We start from the raw sequence: 11,117 nt of genomic DNA, 5'->3' as shown, positions 1-11,117 counted from the left end.
AGCAAAAGTAATTGCTTCTAGAAACAGGTCCTTTCTCGGGGAAAAGTTTCTCTTAAAGAATTGAGTGGGAGGATGGTGGAGACTTGATAAGGTTATTGAACCGTCACTTCAACTAGTGTGTAGCAGGGCACAGGAAGTTGTTCCTGTGGCACCTACACCAATTGAAGTGGAAGCTTATGATAGTGATCATGAAACTTCGGATCAAGTCACTACCAAACCTCGTAGGACGACGAGGATGCGTGCTACTTCAGAGTGGTACGTGATCCTGTCTGAGATCTCATGTTGTTGGACAATACTGAACCTACGAGCTATGGAGAAGCGATGGTGGTCCCATATTCCGACAAATGGTTAGAAGCCATGAAATCCGAGATAAATGGATCTTTGAGAAGAAGATGGATGTGGACGGTAATGTCACCGTCTATGAAGCTCGACTTGTGGCAAAGAGTATTTTCACAAGTTGAAGGAGTTGACTACGATGAGATTTTCTCATCTGTAGCGATGCTTAAGTTCGTCGGAATCATGTTAGCATTAGCGGCATTTATGAAATCTGGCAGATGGATGTCAAAACAAGTTTCCTTACCAGTTTTCGTAAGGAAATGTTGTATGTGATACAATCAGAAAGGTTTTGTCGATCCTAAGGATGCTAAAAGGTATGCTAGCTCCAGCGATCCTTCCATGGACTAGAGCAAGCATCTCGGAGTCAGAATATACGCTTTGATGGAGTGATCAAAGTTTTTGGGTTTATACAAAGTTTGTTAGAAACTTGTATTTACAATAAAGTGAGTGGGAGCGCTACAACATTTCTGATAAGTATATGTGAATGACATATTGTTGATCCGAAATGATGTAAAATTTCTGGAAAGCATAAAGGGTTGTTTGAAAGGAGTTTTTCAAAGGAAGACCTGGATAAAGCTGCTTACATATTGGGCATCAAGATCTATAGAGATAGATCAAGACGCCTGATGATACTTTCAAAGAACGCACACCTTGACATGATTTTGAAAGAGTTCAAAATAGATCAGCAAAGAAGGAGTTCTTGGCTGTGTTACAAGGTGTGAGTATTGAGTAAGACTCAAGACCTGACCACAGCAGAAGAGAGAGAAAGGACGAAGGTCGTCCCCTATGCTTCAGACGTAGGCTCTACAGTATGCTATGCTGTGTACCGCACATGAAGTGTGCCTTGCCATGAGTTGGTCAAGGGGTACAATAGTGATCCGGGAATGGATCACATGACAGCGGTCGAACTTATCCTTAGTATCTAGTGGACTAAGGATTTTCTCGATTATGGAGGTGAAAAGGAGTTCGTCGTAAAGGTTACGTCGATGCGAACTTTGACACTAATCCGGATGACTCTGAGTAGTAAACCGGATTCGTATAGTAGAGCAATTATTTGAAATGGCTCCAAATAGCGCGTGGTAGCATCCACAAGATGACATAGATATTCGTAAAGCACACACGGATCTGAAAGGTTCAGACCCGTTGACTAATAACCTCTCTCACAAGCATAACATGATCAAACCAGAACTCATTGAGTGTTAATCACATAGTGATGTGAACTAGATTGTTGACTCTAGTAAACTCTTTGGATGTTGGTCACATGGTGATGTGACCTGTGAGTATCACATGGTGATGTGAACTAGATTATTGACTCTAGTGCAAGTGGGAGACTGTTGGAAATATGCCCTAGAGGCAATAATAAATTGGTTATTATTATATTTCCTTGTTCATGATAATCGTTTATTATCCATGCTAGAATTGTATTGATTGGAAACTCAGATACATGTGTGGATACATAGACAACACCATGTCCCTAGTAAGCCTCTAGTTGACTAGCTCGTTGATCAATAGATGGTTACGGTTTCCTGACCATGGACATTGGATGTCGTTGATAACGGGATCACATCATTAGGAGAATGATGTGATGGACAAGACCCAATCCTAAGCCCAGCACAAGATCGTGTAGTTCGTTTGCTAAGAGCTTTTCTAATGTAAAGTATCATTTCCTTAGACCATGTGATTGTGCAACTCCCGGATACCGTAGGAATGCTTTGGGTGTACCAAACGTCACAACGTAACTGGGTGGCTATAAAGGTGCACTACAGGTATTTCCGAAAGTGTCTGTTGGGTTGGCACGAATCGAGACTGGGATTTGTCACTCCGTGTAAACGGAGAGGTATCTCTGGGCCCACGGTAGGACATCATCATAATGTGCACAATGTGACCAAGGAGTTGATCACGGGATGATGTGTTACGGAACGAGTAAAGAGACTTGCCGGTAACGAGATTGAACAAGGTATCGGGATACCAACGATCGAATCTCGGGCAAGTAACATACCGATAGACAAAGGGAATTGTATACGGGATTGATTGAATCCTCGACATCGTGGTTCATCCGATGAGATCATCGTGGAACATGTGGGAGCCAACATGGGTATCCAGATCCCGCTGTTGGTTATTGGCCGGAGAGTCGTCTCGGTCATGTCTGCATGTCTCCCGAACCCGTAGGGTCTACACACTTAAGGTTCGGTGACGCTAGGGTTGTAGAGATATTAGTATGCGGTAACCCGAAAGTTGTTCGGAGTCCCGGATGAGATCCCGGACTTCACGAGGAGTTCCGGAATGGTCCGGAGGTAAAGATTTATATATGGGAAGTCTTATTTTGGTCGCCGAAAAAGTTTCGCACTTTATCGGTATTGTACCGGGAGTGCCGAAAGGGGTCCGGGGGTCCACCAAGGGGGTCCACCAGCCCCGGGGGGGCACATGGGCTGTAGGGGGTGCGCCTTGGCCTATATGGGCCAAGGGCACCAGCCCCAAGAGGCCCATGCGCCAAGAGATAAGAAAAAAGGGAGAGTCCTAAAGGGGGAAGGCACCTCCGAGGTGCCTTGGGGGGGAAGGACTCCCCCCTGGCCGCACCCTTCCTTGGAGGAAGGGCCAAGGCTGCGCCCCCCCCCTCTCCCTTGGCCCTATATATAGTGGGGGGAAGGGAGGGCAGCAATACCTAAGCCCTGGCGCCTCCCTCTACCTCCCGTGACACCTCTTCCTCCCCGCTTGCGCTTGGCGAAGCCCTGCCGAGATCCCGCTACTTCCACCACCACGCCGTCGTGCTGCTGGATCTCCATCAACCTCTCCTTCCCCCTTGCTGGATCAAGAAGGAGGAGACGTCGCTGCTCCGTACGTGTGTTGAACGCGGAGGTGCCGTCCGTTCGGCGCTAGGATCATCGGTGATTTGGATCACGACGAGTACGACTCCATCAACCCCATTCTCTTGAACGCTTCCGCTCGCGATCTACAAGGGTATGTAGATGCACTCCCCTTCCCCTAGTTGCTAGATTACTCCATAGATTGATCTTGGTGATGCGTAGAAAATTTTGAATTTCTGCTACGTTCCCCAACAAGTCCTACTCCCACCGGGAGTAGGACTCCTCCTTTCCTAGTAGGAGTAGGAGAAGGGGGAAGGGAAGGAGAGAGGAGGAAGGAAAGGGGGGCGCTGCTACCTCTTGAGCACTGCGTTGGTTTTCCCTTGAAGAGGAAAGGGTGATGCAGCAAAGTAGCGTAAGTATTTCCCTCAGTTTTTGAGAACCAAGGTATCAATCCGGTAGGAGGCTACGCACGAGTCCCTCGCACCTACACAAAACAAATAAATCCTCACAACCAACGCGATAAGGGGTTGTCAATCCCTTCACGGGTCACTTACGAGAGTGACATATGATAGGATAATATTTTTGGTATTTTTATGATAAAGATGCAAAGTAAAATAAAAGCAACGGAAATAACTAAGTGTTGGAAGATTAATATGATGGAAAATAGACCTGGGGGCCATAGGTTTCACTAGTGGCTTCTCACAAGAGCATAAGTATTTTACGGTGGGTGAACAAATTACTGTTGAGCAATTGACAGAATTGAGCATAGTTATGAGAATATCTAGGTATGATCATGTATATAGGCATCACGTCCGAGACAAGTAGACCGACTCCTGCCTGCATCTACTACTATTACTCCACACATCGACCGCTATCCAGCATGCATCTAGAGTATTAAGTTCATAAGAACAGAGTAATGCCTTAAGCAAGATGACATGATGTAGAGGGATAAATTCATGCAATATGATAAAAAAACCATCTTGTTATCCTCTATGGCAACAATACTATACGTGCCTTGCTGCCCCTACTATCACTGGGAAAGGACACCGCAAGATTGAACCCAAAGCTAAGCACTTCTCCCATTGCAAGAAAGATCAATCTAGTAGGCCAAACCAAACTGATAATTCGAAGAGACTTGCAAAGATAACCAATCATACATAAAAGAATTCAGAGAAGATTCAAATATTGTTCATAGATAAACTTGATCATAAACCCACAATTCATCGATCTCAACAAACACACCGCAAAAGAAGATTACATCGAATAGATCTCCATGAGAGAGGGGGAGAACATTGTATTGAGATCCAAAAAGAGAGAAGAAGCCATCTAGCTAATAACTATGGACCCGAAGGTCTGAGGTAAACTACTCACACTTCATCGGAGGGGCTATGGTGTTGATGTAGAAGCCCTCCGTGATCGATGCCCCCTCCGGCGGAGCTCCAGAACAGGCCCCAAGATGGGATCTCGTGGGTACAGAAGGTTGCGGCGGTGGAATTAGGTTTTTGGCTCCGTATCTTATCGTTTGGGGGTACGTAGGTATATATAGGAGGAAGGAGTACGTCGGTGGAGCAACAGGGGGCCCATGAGGGTGGAGGGCGCGCCTGGGGGGGGGTAGGCGCGCCCCCTACCTCGTGGCTTCGTGCTTTGTTTCTTGACGTAGGGTCCAAGTCTCCTGGATCAGGTTCGCTCCGAAAATCACGTTCCCGAAGGTTTCATTCCGTTTGGACTCCGTTTGATATTCTTTTTCTGCGAAACTCTGAAATAGGCAAAAAAACAGCAATTCTAGGCTGGCCTCTGGTTAATAGGTTAGTCCCAAAAATAATATAAAAGTGAATAATAAAGCCCAATAATGTCCAAAACAGAAGATAATATAGCATGGAGCAAGCAAAAATTATAGATACGTTGGAGACGTATCAAGCATCCCCAAGCTTAATTCCTGCTCGTCCTCGAGTAGGTAAATGATAAAAATAGAATTTTTGATGCGGAGTGCTACTTGGCATAATTTCAATGCAATTCTTCTTAATTGTGGTATGAATATTCAGACCTGAAAGATTCAAGATAAAAGTTCATATTGACATAAAAATAATAATACTTCAAGCATACTAACTAAGCAATTATGTCTTCTCAAAATAACATGGCCAAAGAAAGTTATCCCTACAAAATCATATAGTCTGGCTATGCTCTATCTTCACCAAAAAAAATTTAAATCATGCACAACCCCGATGACAAGCCAAGCAATTGTTTCATACTTTTGACATTTTCAAACTTTTTCAATCTTCACGCAATACATGAGCGTGAGCCATGGACATAGCACTATATGTGGAATAGAATGGTGGTTGTGGAGAAGACAAAAAGGAGAAGATAGTCTCACATCAACTAGGCGTATCAACGGGCTATGGAGATGCCCATCAATAGATATCAATGTGAGTGAGTAGGGATTGCCATGCAACGGATGCACTCGAGCTATAAGTATATGAAAGCTCAACAAAAGAAACTAAGTGGGTGTGCATCCAACTCTCTTGCTCACGAAGACCTAAGGCATTTTTAGGAAGCCCATCATTGGAATATACAAGCCAAGTTCTATAATGAAATTTTCCCACTAGTATATGAAAGTGACAAAATGAGAGACTCTCTATCATGAAGATCATGGTGCTACTTTGAAGCACAAGTGTGGTAAAAGGATAGTAACATTGTCCCTTCTCTCTTTTTCTCTCATTTCTTTATTTGGGCCTTTTCTCTTTTTTTCATGGCCTCTTTTATTTATTTATTTATTTAGTCCGGAGTCTCATCCCGACTTGTGGGGGAATCATAGTCTCCATCATCCTTTCCTCACTTGGGACAATGCTCTAAAAATGATGATCATCACACTTTTATTTTCTTACAACTCAATACTTAGAACAAAATATGACTCTATGTGAATTCCTCCGGTGGTGTACCGGGATATGCAATGAATCAAGAGTGACATGTATGAAAGAATTATGAACGGTGGCTTTGCCACAAATACAATGTCAACTACATGATCATGCAAGCAATATGACAATGATGGAGCGTGTCATAATAAACGGAACGGTGGTAAGTTGCATGGCAATATATCTCGGAATGGCTATGGAAATGTCATGATAGGTAGGTATGGTGGCTGTTTTGAGGAAGGTATATGGTGGGTGTATGATACCGGCGAAAAGTGTGCGGTATTAGAGAGGCTAGCAATGGTGGAAGGAGGAAAAGTGCGTATAATCCATGGACTCAACATTAGTCATAAAGAACTCATATACTTATTGCAAAAATCTACAAGTTATCAAAGCAAAGTATTACGCGCATGCTCCTAGGGGGATAGATTGGTAGGAAAAGACCATCGCTCGTCCCCGACCGCCACTCATAAGGAAGACAATCAATAAATAAATTATGCTCTGACTTCATCACATAACGGTTCACCATATGTGCATGCTACGGGAATCACAAACTTTAACACAAGTATTTATCAAATTCAAAACTACTCAACTAGCATGACTCTAATATCATCATCTCCATATCTCAAAACAATTATCAAGCATCAAACTTCTCATAGTATTCAACACACTCATAAGAATTATTTTTTTACAAATCTTGAATGCCAAGCATATTAGGATTATTTAAGCAAATTACCATGCTATTTAATACTCTCAAAATAATCTAAGTTAAGCATGAGAGATCAATAGTTTCTATAAAACAAATCCACCACCGTGCCCTAAAAGATATAAGTGAAGTACTAGAGCAAAACTATATAACTCAAAAGATATAAGTGAAGCACATAGAGTATTCTAATAATTTCCGAATCATGTGTGTCTCTCTCAAAAGGTGTGTACAGCAAAGATGATTGTGGTAAACTAACAAACAAAGACTCAAATCATACAAGACGCTCCAAGCAAAACACATATCATGTGGTGAATAAAAATATAGCTCCAAGTAAAGTTACCGATGGAAGTAGACGAAAGAGGGGATGCCTTCCGGGGCATCCCCAAGCTTTGGATTTTTGGTGTCCTTAGATTATTTTGGGGGTGCAATGGGCATCCCCAAGCTTAGGCTCTTGCCACTCCTTGTTCCATAATCCATCAAATCTTTTACCCAAAACTTGAAAACTTCACAACACAAAACTTAGCAGAAAATCTCGTGAGCTCCGTTAGCGAAAGAAAACAAAAGACCACTTCAAGGTACTGTAATGAACTCATTCTTTATTTATATTGGTGTTAAACCTACTGTATTCCAACTTCTCTATGGTTTATAAACTATTTTACTAGCCATAGATTCATCAAAATAAGGAAACAACACACGAAAAACAGAATCTGTCAAAAACAGAACAGTCTGTAGTAATATGTAACTAACGCAAACTTCTGGAACTCCAAAAAATCAGCCAAAATAGGAAGAACTAGGAAATTTGTATATTGATCAGCATCAATTGGAATCAATATTTTCTCACGTTCTGGTGATTTTTAACAATTATTTTCGTGAACAGAAAGTTTCTGCAAGATCAAATAACTATCATCCAAGAAGATCCTATAGGTTTAACTTGGCACAAACACTAATTAAAACATAAAAACACATCTAACCAGAGGCTAGAACAAATATTTATTCCTAAACAGAAGCAAAAAGCAAAAAAACTAAAAATAAAATTGGGTTGCCTCCCAACAAGCGCTATCGCTTAACGCCCCTAGCTAGGCATAAAAGCAAGTATAGATCTAGGTATTGCCATCTTTGGTAGGCAATCCATAAGTGGCTCTCATAATAGATTCATAAGGTAGTTTTATTTTCTTCCTAGGGAAGTGTTCCATGCCTTTCTTTAATGGAAATTGGAATCTAATATTCCCTTCCTTAATATCAATGATTGCACCAATCGTTCTAAGGAAAGGTCTACCAAGAATAATAGGACATGAAGGATTGCAATCTATATCAAGAACGATAAAATCTACGGGCACATAGTTCCTATTTGCAACAATAAGAACATCATTAATTCTTCCTGTAGGTTTCTTAATGGTGGAATCCGCAAGGTGCAAGTTTAAAGAGCAATCATCAAAATCATGGAACCCTAGCAAATCACACAAAGTTTTTGGAATCATGGAAACACTAGCACCCAAATCACACAAAGCATAGCATTCATGATCTTTAATCTTAATTTTAATAGTAGGTTCCCACTCATCATAAAGTTTTCTAGGGATAGAAACTTCCAACTCAAGTTTTTCTTCATAAGATTGCATCAAAGCATCAACGATATGTTTGGTAAAAGCTTTATTTTGACTATAAGCATGAGGAGAATTTAGCACGGATTGCAACAAGGAAATACAATCTATCAAAGAGCAATTATCATAATTAAATTCCTTGAAATCCAAAATAGTGGGTTTATTAACATCTAATGTTTTGATTTCTTCAATCCCACTTTTATCAATTTTAGCATCAAGATCTAAAAACTCCGAATTTTTGGAACGCCTTCTAGGTAAAGGTGGATCATATTCAGTCCCAACATTATCAAGATTCATATTGCAAAACAAAGATTTAATAGGGGACACATCAATAACTTTTAGATCTTCATCTTTGTTTTCGTAAAAATTAGAAGAACACGCTTTTATAAAGCAATCTTTCTTAGCACGCATCCTAGCGGTTCTTTCTTTGCACTCATCAATGGAAATTCTCATGGCTTTGAGAGACTCATTGATATCATGCTTAGGAGGAATAGATCTAAGTTTCAAAGAATCAACATCAAGAGAAATTTATCAACGTTCCTAGCCAATTCATCAACTTTAAGCAATTTTTCTTTAAGCAAGGCATTGAAATTCTTTTGCGAGTTCATAAATTCCTTAACACTAGTCTCAAATTCAGAGGGCATCTTATTAAAATTTCCATAAGAATTGTTGTAGGAATTACCATAATTATTAGAGGAATTACTAGGATAAGGCCTAGGATTAAAGTTTCCTCTATACGCGTTGTTACCAAAATTATTCCTACCAACAAAATTCACATCCATAGATTCATTATTATTCTCAATCAAAGTAGACAAAGGCATATCATTAGGATCAGAAGAAACACTCTTACTAGCAATTAATTTCATAAGTTCATCCATCTTTCCACTCAAAACATTAATTTCTTCTATCGCATGCACTTTTTTATTAGTAGATCTTTCAGTGTGCCATTGAGAATAATTAACCATAATATTATCTAGGAGTTTAGTAGCTTCTCCTAAAGTGATTTCCATAAAAGTGCCTCCCGCGGCCGAATCTAAAAGGTTTCTAGAAGCAAAATTCAATCCGGCATAAAAATTTTGTATGATCATCCACAAATTCAAACCATGCGTGGGGCAATTACGTATCATTAATTTCATCCTCTCCCAAGCTTGTGCAACATGTTCATGATCAAGTTGCTTAAAATTCATAATATCGTTTCTAAGAGAGATAATCTTAGCGGGAGGAAAATACTTAGAGATAAAAGCATCTTTGCACTTATTCCAAGAATCAATACTATTTTTAGGCAAAGACGAAAACCAAGATTTAGCACGATCTCTAAGCGAAAAAGGAAATAGCTTCAATTTAACAATATCATTGTCAACATCTTTCTTCTTTTGCATATCACACAAATCAACGAAGCTATTTAGATGAGTAGCGGCATCTTCACTAGGAAGGTCGGCGAGTTGATCTTTCATGACAAGATTCAACAAAGCAGCATTGATTTCACAAGACTCAGTATCGGTAAGAGGAGCAATCAGAGTGCTAAGGAAATCATTATTGTTGGTATTGGCAAAGTCACATAATTTGGTATTATCTTGAGCCATCATGACAAACAAGCAATCCAACACACGAGCAAACAAAAAGCAAGCGAAAAAGAGGCGAACGAAAAAGAGAGGGCGAATAAAACGGCAAGGGTGAAGTGGGGGAGAGGAAAGCGAGAGGCAAAAGGCAAATAATGTAATGCGGGAGATAAGGGTTTGTGATGGGTACTTGGTATGTTGACTTTTGCGTAGACCTCCCCGGCAACGGCGCCAGAAATCCTTCTTGCTACCTCTTGAGCACTGCGTTGGTTTTCCCTTGAAGAGGAAAGGGTGATGCAGCAAAGTAGCGTAAGTATTTCCCTTAGTTTTTGAGAACCAAGGTATCAATCCAGTAGGAGGCTACGCGCGAGTCCCTCACACCTACACAAAACAAATAAATCCTCGCAACCAGCGCGATAAGGGGTTGTCAATCCCTTCACGGTCACTTACGAGAGTGAGATCTGATAGATATGATAGGATAATATTTTTGGTATTTTTATGATAAAGATGCAAAGTAAAATAAAAGCAACGGAAATAACTAAGTGTTGGAAGATTAATATGATGGAAAATAGACCCGGGGGCCATAGGTTTCACTAGTGGCTTCTCTCAAGAGCATAAGTATTTTACGGTGGGTGAACAAATTACTGTTGAGCAATTGACAGAATTGAGCATAGTTATGAGAATATCTAGGTATGATCATGTATATAGGCATCACGTCTGAGACAAGTAGACCGACTCCTGCCTGCATCTACTACTATTACTCCACACATCGACCGCTATCCAGCATGCATCTAGAGTATTAAGTTCATAAGAACAGAGTAACGCCTTAAGCAAGATGACATGATGTAGAGGGATAAATTCATGCAATATGATTAAAAAAAACCCCATCTTGTTATCCTCGATGGCAACAATACTATACGTGCCTTGCTGCCCCTACTGTCACTGGGAAAGGACACCACAAGATTGAACCCAAAGCTAAGCACTTCTCCCATTGCAAGAAAGATCAATCTAGTAGGCCAAACCAAACTGATAATTCAAAGAGACTTGCAAAGATAACCAATCATACATAAAAGAATTCAGAGAAGATTCAAATATTGTTCATAGATAAACTTGATCATAAACCCACAATTCATCGGTCTCAACAAACACACCGCAAAAGAAGATTACATCGAATAGATCTCCACGAGAGAGGGGGAGAACATTGTATT

This window comes from Aegilops tauschii, chromosome 6 (assembly GCF_002575655.3).
Source record: "Aegilops tauschii subsp. strangulata cultivar AL8/78 chromosome 6, Aet v6.0, whole genome shotgun sequence".
In the NCBI taxonomy this organism is placed as follows: domain Eukaryota; kingdom Viridiplantae; phylum Streptophyta; class Magnoliopsida; order Poales; family Poaceae; genus Aegilops; species Aegilops tauschii.
This window is presented reverse-complemented; position numbering follows the sequence as displayed.